The sequence below is a fragment of the Euprymna scolopes genome, chromosome 46 (genome assembly GCF_053919585.1).
Source record: "Euprymna scolopes isolate OS-2025 chromosome 46, ASM5391958v1, whole genome shotgun sequence".
Lineage (NCBI taxonomy): Eukaryota > Metazoa > Mollusca > Cephalopoda > Sepiida > Sepiolidae > Euprymna > Euprymna scolopes.
The window spans coordinates 108,207,812-108,220,209 of NC_136527.1; positions in this window are offsets into that span (position 1 = coordinate 108,207,812).

Consider the following 12,398-nt stretch of genomic DNA (forward strand, 5'->3'; position numbering starts at 1 on the left):
TATTTCACGTATATTTTTTAGCAGTGGGTTTGGGATATAAAGTCGGTCCCGGAAATGGCTGAAACAGTTTACGATTAAAACATTACATTATTTAATGTATATTTTTAGCAATGGGTTGGGGATATAATGTCAGTCCCGGAAATGGCTGAAACAGTTTACGGTTAAAACATTACTTTATTTAGTGTATATTTTCAACAGTGGGGTGGCGGATATGAAGTCAGTCCTGAGATGTGCAAATATATACTATCAGAAAGCGTCGCCCAGTATTGAATGAGCTAGGTGGAAAACATATAGTAGCAAAATATCCAGTGTCGCCCAAGATCGAATGAGATAGGGGAATGATATATATTAGCAGAATATGCGGCATCACCCGGGATTGGATAAAAACATATATACTATGAAAATACCCCGAATTGATTGATTTGTTTGTAATGAAATAACCAACTCAGGCAATATTTCAAAGTCACTATTTAAGTATAGTCGGTTATTGTTAAAATTAGTAACATATCCAAGAATTATGAAAAATGATGAAATGTGAGTTACTTGATTCGTGTGTTCGTAATAAGATAATAAGCCCAGACAATATATCAAATATATTATATAAGTAGGAGTGAGAGGCATAATGTGGGTTTTTAATTATAAAAACTATTGTCGAAATTAGTAACATATCCAGGATTAAAAGCAACGATTAAATGCGAGTTCATCGATTGTGTGTTTATAATAAAATAATCAGCCCAGGAAATATATCAAAGTAATTATGTTAGTAAGAGAGGGCGATAAGGATGGTTTAAATTATGAAAAATAATTGTCGAAATTGGTAACATATCTAAGAATTATGAAAACTGTAATATGTTATTTAATGCATTAGTGTGTTTGCAATGAAATAACCAGACCATACAATGTATCAAAGTTATTATTTTGGTAAGTGGGGCCATGATGTGGGTTAAAATGATGAAAAATGATTGTCGACATTAGTAACATATCCAGGAATTATGAAAAATGACAAAATATGAATAAATTGATTGGTGTGTTTGAAATGAAATAATCAGCCCAGATAATATATCAGAGTAATTATTTTAGTAGTGGGGATGGGGGGTTAATAATGTGGGTTAAAAATATTAAAAATAATTGTCGAAATGAGTAACATATGCAAGAATTAAGAATATAGATGTTTGCATAATTCCGAATTTACTGTCTTCCCCACCTAATCGTATCTATTCTTGTAATATTTCTTGGTTAGTTTCGTGCATCCGCTTAATATGTGGCTTATTGTTTCGTCTTTTTGTCCACAGAGTCTACATTTGCTGTTTTCTTGTATTATGGATCCAGTTCCTCTGTTTAGGTTTCCTTTTTATAGCCTACGATTTGGCAAGACTTTTTTCTCCTTGTTAGGTCCTGGATATGACCTTAAACTATCTCCAGAGGTGAGGCCCCAGCTTGCGGGCTTTGGGGAGTGTGGAGCCACCCTTTAATTGCCATTGCTCCCAGGTCCACTCTGACTCGGAATGGTAGTACCTGTTAGGGTCCCAACTATGGGTTAAATAGAAACTGACTTGAAAACAACAAATATTCTATTAAAATTTTTCCTTCAAAATCTTTGGCTTCGGCATTAAATAACCTGAAAAGGGTTGACATGCCGTAAAACAAAAACAACCAACCAACCAACATCTCCTTGTTAATTATTACGACATCCGGTCTTCTTGCTTGGATTGTTTATCTGTTGGTTTGTGCCATTTGTCTGAGTTTTAATCGTGTCTATTCTTGTATTCTTTTGAGCTAGTTTCCTGCATTTGCTTAATCTGTGGTCTATTGTTTCGTCTCTTTGTCCACATAGTCTACATTTGTTGTCTCCTTGTGTTTGTGCAGCTGTAATTCGGGGTCCAGTTTCTCTGTTTAGGTTTCTATTTTTCTAGCAATTTTCAAGTTTTTTCTTTAGCCTCATCTTTTGTCATCCTAGCTGTTTCTCTTCCCAATTTTATTTTCTCATCTTATCCATTGTATCTCTGTTTTCTGTCTTGTTTCCCTTCCTGCAGTTATTATCATTGCGGGATCTGCCTTATATCATTTTCTAATTCTTTTTTTTGTGTGTCATTTACAGCCTTCTATACAAACCACACTTCTTCCCCCGTCTTTCCTTTTTACATAGAAATTCTCGATATCATCCTTTGAGTGCAGTGTATTATGCACCGTCATGAGTTTCTTGGTCGAACGTCAGTTCTTCTTTGGTCAAACCTATAAACGGTCGAACCTCAGTTCTTATTTCATTCAACCTATAAACGGTCTGGAGTCTCTCACCAGTGACACTGTCCTTGTGTTTCGAGTACATAATCTAGGTTAGCATGTTATAGGTCTGTAGTTACTCAGGTAGTTCCTTTTACTAAGTATTTTTGCATGTGTGGTTCTCCCTTTGGTTATTCATGCTGGCACGTCTACTTCGTGGGATACGGCTTTTTAAGTTTTGAGTTAGTCTTTCATGTGGTATCGTAAATTTTTAGAAGCAGTAAGTTTATCCCGTTGTGACGTGGTGCTCTCCAGCTGGCAATTTTTCGTACCTTGCTGATTACATTCTCTGTCGCTTCCTCGATTTGGTGTTACTTTTTTTTTTTCATGCCTTGCGGTCATTCGGCATTTCCATTGTGATCTTGTTCTTGCCCTATCAAACTCAAGTAGCCTTCTGTTCCGGTTACCGGTTTTTCTGTTTTTGTTTTTCCTCCACTTACATTTTGATAAATTTTACTTTTTTTTTTTACAAAGGAATCACCACTTATCAAGGCCCAGAAGCCACTCGAGGATAAAGTTATAGGTCTGTAGTTGCTCAGTTAGTTCCTCTTACTTACCGAGCATCTACATCATACTTAAATCATTCGTTGACATCTATGCTGATGACACGACCATCTACGGCAACACATCAAAGGCCGTAAATGACAAAGTTCTCTCTGATTCTCTCTCCTCTAATCTTGATTGTGTGGTACAGTGGAGGAAGAGGTGGCTGGTTACCTTTAATGCATCTAAGACCAAGCTCCTATCATTACATCATAAACGCTCTGATCCCCATCTGGCATCGATGGAAAAAATGAATGGCTCTCGTCTAGGGGAGGCCCCATGTTTTGATAAGCTTCTGGGTTTGATCTTTAATCCTGATTTGAAATGGAACAAGTACATCAGATCTGTTGCCAAGGTCGCTAGGAAAATGGTGGAATCCTTCTACCGTTCCAGAAGATATCATACTAATGATGCAATTCCCTATCTATATAAAAGCCAAGTACTTCCAAGGATGGAGTACTGCTGCCACATCTGGGCAGGAGCTGCTAAAAACAGCCTATCCTGCCTTGACAGAGTATAAAATAGACTTTGTGGTTTAGTGGGGGATGACCTTCTCTCTTCCCTGCAACCTCTCTCTCACAGAAGAGACGTTGCTAGCCTGTCTCTGTTTTATCGTTATTTCCATGGCAGGTGCTCGTCTGAGCTCCATTCTCTGGTTCCCCCTTGTCAATCTTTCACGAAAAACACCCGACTAGCTGAACCCACTGTCAATAATTTTCCCCACTCTTTATCCATGCCTAAATCAAAACGTAGATTCCATGAACAAAGCTTCTTCCTTAGAACTGCACGCCTGTAGAACTCTCTGTCGCTTGCCTGTTTCCACCACCCCCCGAATTCAACTTGGATGTCTTCAAGTCCAACATAAACAAATTCCTGATGAATCGCCCCCTTAAGTAAGACATTTTATCAAATCTCACATACTAATGATTACTATGATACTATCCCATTGATTACTGTACACACAATAACCCTTATCCCCGAGTGACTCCTGGGCCTTGATGACCCCCATGTAAAAAAAAAAAAAAAAGATCTTTTTGCATGTGTGGTTCACACCTTTGGTTATTCATTCTTCGTGGGATGCAGCTTTTTAAAGTTTTGAGTTAGTCTTTCATGTGGTGTCATAAATTTTTGGAACCAGTAAGCGTTTATCCCGTTGTGACCTGGTAATTTTGCGTGCGGTTTTCTAGGGGGTTCCTTGATTTGCTGTTACTTTTATTTCATATCTTGCAGTCATTCGGATCTTGTTGTTCTCGCACGCAAGTAGCCATCTGTTCCGGTTCCAGTTGTCCTGTTTTTGTTTGTTGACTATTTTTTTCACAAAGGAATCACCACTTATCAAGGCCCAGAGGCCACTCGAGGATAAGGGTTAAAGAGTGTACAGTGGTCAAAGGGACAATATCATAGTAATCGTTAGAAGTGTAATGTTGGTAACTTGGATTACTTAAACAAGAACTTGTTTACATTGGACTTGAAGACGGCCATATTATAGTCAGTTGGAAAGCAGGCAAACGGAAGAATTAGAAAGAAGCTTTATTCATAGAATCTACGTTTATGTTCAGGCACAAATAGACGCAATAACCCTTATCCCTGAGTGACCTCCGGGCCTTGATAAGTGGTGACCCCCATGTAAAAAAAAAGATAAAGAGTGGGGGAAATTAATGATAGTGTTTACAGCCAAAAGAGTGTTTCGCGCGAAAGTTTGGCGAGGGAGGACCATAGATTGGAGCTCAGACGAGCACTTGCCATGAAAATAACGATAAAACAGAGACAGGCTCGAACGTCTCTTCTGTGAGAAAGAGGTTGCAGGGAAGAGAAAAGGGCATCCCCCACTAGGTTACGAAGTCCATTCTAAACTCTGTCAAGGCAGGGTAAGTTCTTACTAGGACCTCCTACCCAGATGTGACAGCAATACTCCATCCTTGGATGTACCTGGCTCTTGTATAGGTAGAGAATTTCATCAGCAGTGAGATATTTAATGGATCGATAGAAGGATCCTGCTATTTTTCCAGCAAGATTGGCAACGGATTTGATGTACATATTTCTTTTTATCGTCATTGTCTTTCTTTATTTGCTACTATTTTCTAGTTTATTTCTTCAGGTTTCTTGTTTAGCCACTCCTTGCGAGTAACATTTCTATCATTTTCTGCTCGTTTTCATTTTATCTATTGCTTTGCCTTCTTTTTTAAGTTCGTTGCTCTGAGTGTTTGAATTCCCATCTAGGTAGACAGACAGGCAGAAAGACAGACAGACAAAGAGACAGCTGTTTATAAATTAGATTATATGCATTTCTCTCTCTCTCTCTCTCTCTCTCTCTCTATATATATATATATATATATATATATATATATATATATATATATATATGAAAAAATTTGCTATCCTGTACTTTAAAGAACCCCAAAATCTATTAAACTGTAGACGAGAAATAGCAAACAACTGTGTTCACAAAATAAAACTTACTCTAGGATAGCGATACAAAATAGCTTTAAAACTAACAATAACAATAGAAAACAAACAAATAAATAAATTAAATAAACATGAATATACATAAACGATCACACATATATGTATATATATATGTATGTATATGTGCATGTATGTGTGTACACATATGTATATTTATATATATATATATAAAAGGAAAACGTCTATCTTAAACCACTAACTTAGTTCTAAAACAGATCCTTTGTTCGATAAAATGCATGCCCATTGGCTGATAGGAAGGGGCGCGGTGGATACTAGAAAGCTGATTGGCTTACTAGAAATCCTCAACATATATAAAAACAAGAAACAACCACAGAATTTGCGCATAAGCCTGACGAATCCTATAGTGGATGAAACGCAGAATATTCAGTGTAGCTTAATCGCCATATATATTTTATAAATTACTAACTAGCTCTACCTACGTATTGAGCACTTTTGAAGTAAATACTTAAAGCTTACGCATAAATCTATACTCTCGTATATTAATTTTATGTGAATAAATGAAGTAGTTATATATATATATATATATATATATATATATATATATATATATATATATATATATATATATATATATATATATATATTATGGCTATGTAAAGACTAAATTTAAACTTGTTCGAAAACATTATTTATTTAAGATTGTGAAATTAAAAAATAAAATTGATGTGTCAGCTGACCGGTTTCGAAGCTCGCTCAGCAGAGCTAAATTCGAGCTTAATTACGTTTTAAAAAGAAAAGGCGGGAACAATGAATAGGAGATGAAAAAGTAGGAGGGAATATATGCATATAAAAAAAGAGGGGGACGAATTAATTATTAAATAGAAACTACAGGGTGGTCAAAAAGTCATGTAACAAAAGTCAGGTAGAAAAAACAATATGATCCATTATAATCTTATATAGGGATCTTACCCCTCCTGATTTCTGGCTTTGGGGCTATGTAAAGGATAGCGTTTATGGCAAGAAGCCTGATACAATAGCGTCTTTAAAGTTATTTATTGAAGAGGAGATTGCGATGTTACCTGACTTTTTGACCACCCTGTAGATTAAGCCCTAAGAGATTCTCTTTTTGTTTGCAAAGAGAAGGTCTCAGAGTCTTAATATATATAGTTTCTAGAATTTTAAGATGATAAAGAAAGTGCGACTTGCTAAGGATTTAATAATTAATTCATCCCCCCTCTTTTTTTTTTATATGCATTCCCCCAACTTTTTCATCTCCCATGTGACAAAATACTCCTTTTTCGATGTCTCAGACAAAGCCCGAATGAAGAGGGAGGAGAATTTCGCGAAACCAATATCAGACGTTCATTCTTTAGATTTGACCATCACCCGATCCAGGCTGATTGTCCTTGGAATCTATAGCCGATAAGGTTTATAGCTATTAATTCATTTTGTTATTATTATTCTTTAATTCTGGTGATTAAAATTATCTTCCTTCGGATTTAAGTACGTCTCCATTCAGGTACAGCAGGGTGAAGTTTAAATTCGAATCCAACACCGAAATTTTAGTATATACATAAATATATAATCTCCCCCCCCTTTTTTTTTTTTTTTTTTGGATATATGAAACACGTACAACTTCGAAAGAGATCTCGCAACAGTTAAAAATTCAAATAATAAAGAAAATGATAATACAGAAAAAGTCCGAAGATAACTGTTTGTGCGTCTTCTTGCGCGGATTTATATATATATTTTTTTATAGCCGCACTTGAAAATAAATACGTTGACGAAAATTATCGATATTCTTAGGAACAAAATGGGTGTGTCGCGTATTCAAGTTTTACTAACCGTAACTGGTGGAGTCACTTGTCATCCTCTTATATATTTCCTTTTTTTATATATATATATATATCCAACGGTTTACAACCTGAAGTTTGGAGTGAGGCCAGCCGTCAATATACACTGTTATCTCCCTCCCCCCCAAAAAATATTTAAATATATATATATATATATATATATATATATATATATATATATATATAATTTACTCTAATTAATAAAACTCACTACGTCTATCCGTCTGTCTGTCTGTCCGTCTGTCTGTCTGTCTCCATATTTTCAAACTTTATCTTTTTCGAAATTAAAAGTCGCATAGTGACGGTAGGGATCTCAAATGATTGGATATTTTATAGTCCGTTCTTTTATGGGTTTTTAGCCGGTTAAAATAGTTTTTAAAGGGTCAAAAAGAGGTCAATTTTTTTTAATCTTTATAATTTTGTACATTCATCTTAGTTAATTTTTAATCAGTTCATATGCGTTTCACGTTGGTACAGTGGTAACGTCACCAGATTTGAATGCTACAGTTTTGATTTCGGTTTCGATTCTGGCTGATGGCACCCGAATACTTTTTTTTTTACTTTTGAATTCACGACTCTATAATAATATATTCGAAATCTGGACAAATTAAAATATCGTATCTAGGTCCCTCAAATGATTGGATCTTTTATGGATCTTTAGCGTGTTAAAATAGGTTTTAAGGGGTCAAAAAGTGGTCAAAATTGAAAAAAAAAAAACGTTAAACATTTTGTACAATCATCTTAGTTTATTTTTAATCACGTTGTTACAGTGGTAACGTCACCAGCTTTGGATGCTACATTTTTGCTTTTGATTTCGATTCTAACTGATGGTACCCAAAAGCTTCTTCTTTTTTTTTTTTTTTTTGGTTCCCCGACAAAAGGAGGGTGGACCTGCAAAATTCACCCTTGTTTGTTCGTCCGTTTGTCTGTCCGAACTTTACTCAATAACTACGTCTTGGATTTTTTAAAAATTTTGCACAAACATTAAACATGATATGAATAAAAAAAAACTAACAAAACGGATTTTTATAAAACTTTTTGAAAAGTTGTAACTAACTGATTTCAATATATGGGAGGGATGCGAACCAGAATTTTGCCAGGGTCACTCATACTGAATTTGTATTAAGTACAACGTTTTATGAAAATCTAATGGATGGATCAAACGCTATGGAGCAAAAAGTGTCATTTTGGGGCATTTTTTACCTCTTTGGAACCCCTGAGCACGCCGAATCCCAGTGTAAATGGATAAGGGTGCAGTTATAGACCTTAACACATGTATATTTGAGTTGACCACCATGAAAAACCACTATATAGTCAAGTTTTTGTTGAGAAATATGAAAAAAGAGCAAGCACTGAAAATCTACGGGGACGCGAATCAGAATTTTGTCAGGGTTACCCATACTGGATTTATATTAAGAACAATGAGTTCCACATTTTGGCAAAGTTTCAGAAAAATCTAATGGATGGATCAAAAGTTATGGGGCAAAACGTGTCATTTTGGGCCATTTCGGGGCATTTTTTGGCCTCTTTTGAGCCCCTGGGGACGCAACAGGAATTTTCACATTTTTTTTTTACTGTGCATATCTATTTAATGAAATACAATTCGTGGCAAAATTTCAAGAAAAACTAATAGACGGTTATCTGACAATAGTCCGGAATAACGGACGCAATGACGAATGCATGGACGGACGCACGGACGCACGGACGCCACTGAAACCAATAGAAAGAGAAGAGAAGAAAAAAGCTGAGAGGAAATAAATGAGAATTATTGCCAAGGCTGTTGCAAAGGCGGGCTCTCTCTGCCATGCTAGAAAGTTACTTACGCCCAAAAGTATCCTTTTTTCTTTTTTTTTATACAGTGATCACCACTTATCAAGGCCCGGAAGCCACTCAGGGATAAGGGTTATTGCAAGTTCATTACGTTAGTGTGGAAATTTGATGAAGTGTTTACTTAAAGGGGCGGTTCATTAGGAATTTGTTAACATTGGACTTGAAGACATCCAAGGTGTAGTCCGGTGGGAAGCAGGCAGACGGAACAGAGTTCCACAGGCGTGCAGTTCTAAGAAAGAAGCTTTGTTCATGGAATCCGCGTTTTGATTTAGGCACAGATATCGAGTTGGGGAAATTTTTCACAGTGGATTCAGCTAGACGGGTGTTTTTCGTGAAAGATTGGCGAGGGGGGACCAGAGATTGGAGTTCAGACGAGCACTTGCCATGGAAATAACGATAAAACAAAGACAGGCTCGCAACGTCTCTTCTGTGGGAGAGAGGTTGCAGGGTAGAGAAAAGGGCATCCCCCACTAAGCCACGAAGTCTATTTTGTACTCTGTCAAGGCAGGATAGGCTGTTTTTAGCAGCTCCTGCCCAGATATGGCAACAGTATTCCATCCTGTACCTCTACAAAGCCACCGTTCGCCCATGTATGGAGTATTGTTGTCACGTTTGGGCTGGTGCATCTGCTACTAGTCTCTCGCTCCTGGTCAGAGTCCAAAAGAGAGTCGCCAACCTGATAGGTCCCGAACTATCATCTAAACTTCAGCCCCTGTCCCATCGCCAAAATGTTGCATTCCTCTGCCTGTTTAAAAGTGTTTTAATACTGAATACTGATGAACTACAACCTCTTGTACCCCCTCGACGAAAATACCCCAACAAACCCGACAAGCAGCAAAGTCTCACCCCTTCACAGTCGAGATCCCTAGATGTAACAAAGCCTTTTACTCTAATAGCTTCTTCCCCAGAACTGCAGGACTTTGGAATTCTTTTCCGGTTTCCTGCTTCCCCAACTGTACTGACATGCAGAAGTTCAAGTGTAATGTGAACAAACATCTTGCTGCTAAACTCCCTACATAGTACCCCTGCAACTTAGGTCACTGATAGTAACCCCTTACATCAAAGGGGCAACTGGCCTTGTTTGGGGTGAAAATGTAATAAAAAAAAATTGATTAGGAGAAAAAGGGAGACAAACGAGGAGATTGAGAAACATGAAGAGAGAGAGAGGGAGGGAGGGAAGGAGAGAGAGAGAGGGAGAGAGAGAGAGGGAGAGAGAGGGAGGGAGAGAGAGGGAGGGAGGGAGAGAGAGGGAGAGAGAGAGAGGGAGAAAGAGAGGGAGAGAGAGGGAGGGAGGGAGAGAGAGGGAGGGAGATAGAGGGAAGGAGGGAGAGAGAGAGGGAGAAGGAGAGAGAGAGAGGGAGATAGAGGGGGAGGGAGAGAGAGAGGGAGGGAGAGAGAGAGAGAGAGAGAGAGAGAAAGAGACAGACAGACAGACAGACAGAGAAACGCAAGGCGATAGCATACAAATAAAAACTAGCAGAACTCGTGGAAATTCCATGGTAGTTGAAAAATATTTAAAACACATTATAAATATAATTAACAAAAAAAAATAGAATAAAATGGTGCTTGTGCACTTATTGAACCGTGCTATTTTTAAATAGTATTTTCCAGTTAAATGAAAGTTTTACGATAATTTTTTTTAGTAATTCGTTAACTGAAAGTACAGAATTTTTTTTTTATTACAATTTCACCCCAAACAACGCACATTGCCACTTTGCTGTAGGGGGCTACTATCAGGGACATAAGCTACGGGGGTACTATGTGGGGAGTTGGGCAGAAAAATGTCGGTTCACGTTACACTTGAACTTCTGCATGTCAGTGCAGTAGGGGAAGCAGGAACTCGGAAAGGAATTCCAAAGTCCAGCGGTTCAGGGGAAGACTCTACTGGAGTAGAAGGCTCTCTTACATAGGGATCTCTACTGTGAAGGGGTGGGATTTTACTTCTTGTCGGGTTTGTCGGGAGTATTTACGTCGAGGGGGCACAAGTAGTTGCAGTTCGCCAGAGTATTCACCATTAAAATACTTGTAGAACAGGCAGAGGGATGCTACATTTCGTCGATGGGACAGAGGCTGAAGTTCAGTTACAAAATAAATAGTTACAGAATAGTTACAAAATACACCCCTCTTCCCATGTTAAGAATGGATTTCAAAATAACGTTATTTTTTCAGCACGGTTCAATAAGTGCACAACTACCAATAAAACAAATAACGACGAATTTAAAGCAATTTTTTTAATAAATTGTTTTTTACGTTTTAAAGCTAAAATAATTAATTTACAAATTTAATTTTTTTCTATGAAAATTCAACACATGCTACATTTTTTTCTGAATAATTGAAATAAAAACATGGGAAGAGGGGTGTATTCTGTAGCGATTTATTTTGTAACTGAACTTCAGCCTCTGTCCCATCGACGAAATGTAGCATCCCTCTGCCTGTTCTCCAATTTCCATGACAGGTGCTCGTCTGAACTCCAATCGCTGGTCCCCCCTCGCCAATCTTTCACGAAAAACACCCGTCTAGCCGAATCCACTGTGAAAAATTTCCCCCACTCTTTATCTGTGCCTAAATCAAAACGTGGATTCCATGAACAAAGCTTCTTTCTTAGAACTGCACGCCTGTGGAACTCTGTTCCGTCTGCCTGCTTCCCACCGGACTACAACTTGGATGTCTTCAAGTCCAACGTTAACAAATTCCTCATGAACCGCCCCCTTAAGTAAACACTTCATCAAATCTCCACACTGACGTAATGTACTTGCAATAACCCTTATCCCTGAGTGGCTTCCGGGCCTTGATAAGTGGTGATCACTGTGTAAAAAAAAAAAAAAACGATGTCAATACACTTGCACATTTTTAAAAAATCTATAATAAAAAAAAATTAGTCTCCTCTCAACCTGATTATTTTTTAAATATTATAAAATAAAATAGCTAATTTGAAACCGTAAACAGGCAGCTACGTTTTTATTAATTTATTTTTATTGTAGACTATCATTCTCATCTTTATTAGTCGTTGCTCACGACGTTTGTAACTAACTGATTAAATGTCGTTATCATCCTCTGGTCTGAATCCCTGATACATGTTGTCTCTTAATATGTACCCGCTACGCATCAAAGATTCGCGTTAATTTATTTATTGCGAACTATTGTCCTCATCTTTCTTAGATGTTGTTTCGCGACGTTTCGGCCATTTATTCCTCTGGCCTTCGTCAGGTGGTAACCGCGACGGATAGAAACTCCGGCTTTGTATTACTGTACACATAGATTCGAAAAAGTTGTCAAAAAACAAATATATAACAAATAAATGTTATCAAAGGCAAGATAAGTTACTTTTCTACCTAACTGGATATATTTTTCGTGTTTTTATTCAATGTAATATATTTATTCAGCTCGAAAAACATACAGTGCTTGCCGATGTATTAGAAAATTCAAGATGGCGTCTCGCACCCTCTTTAACACCGTAAGTTTGGG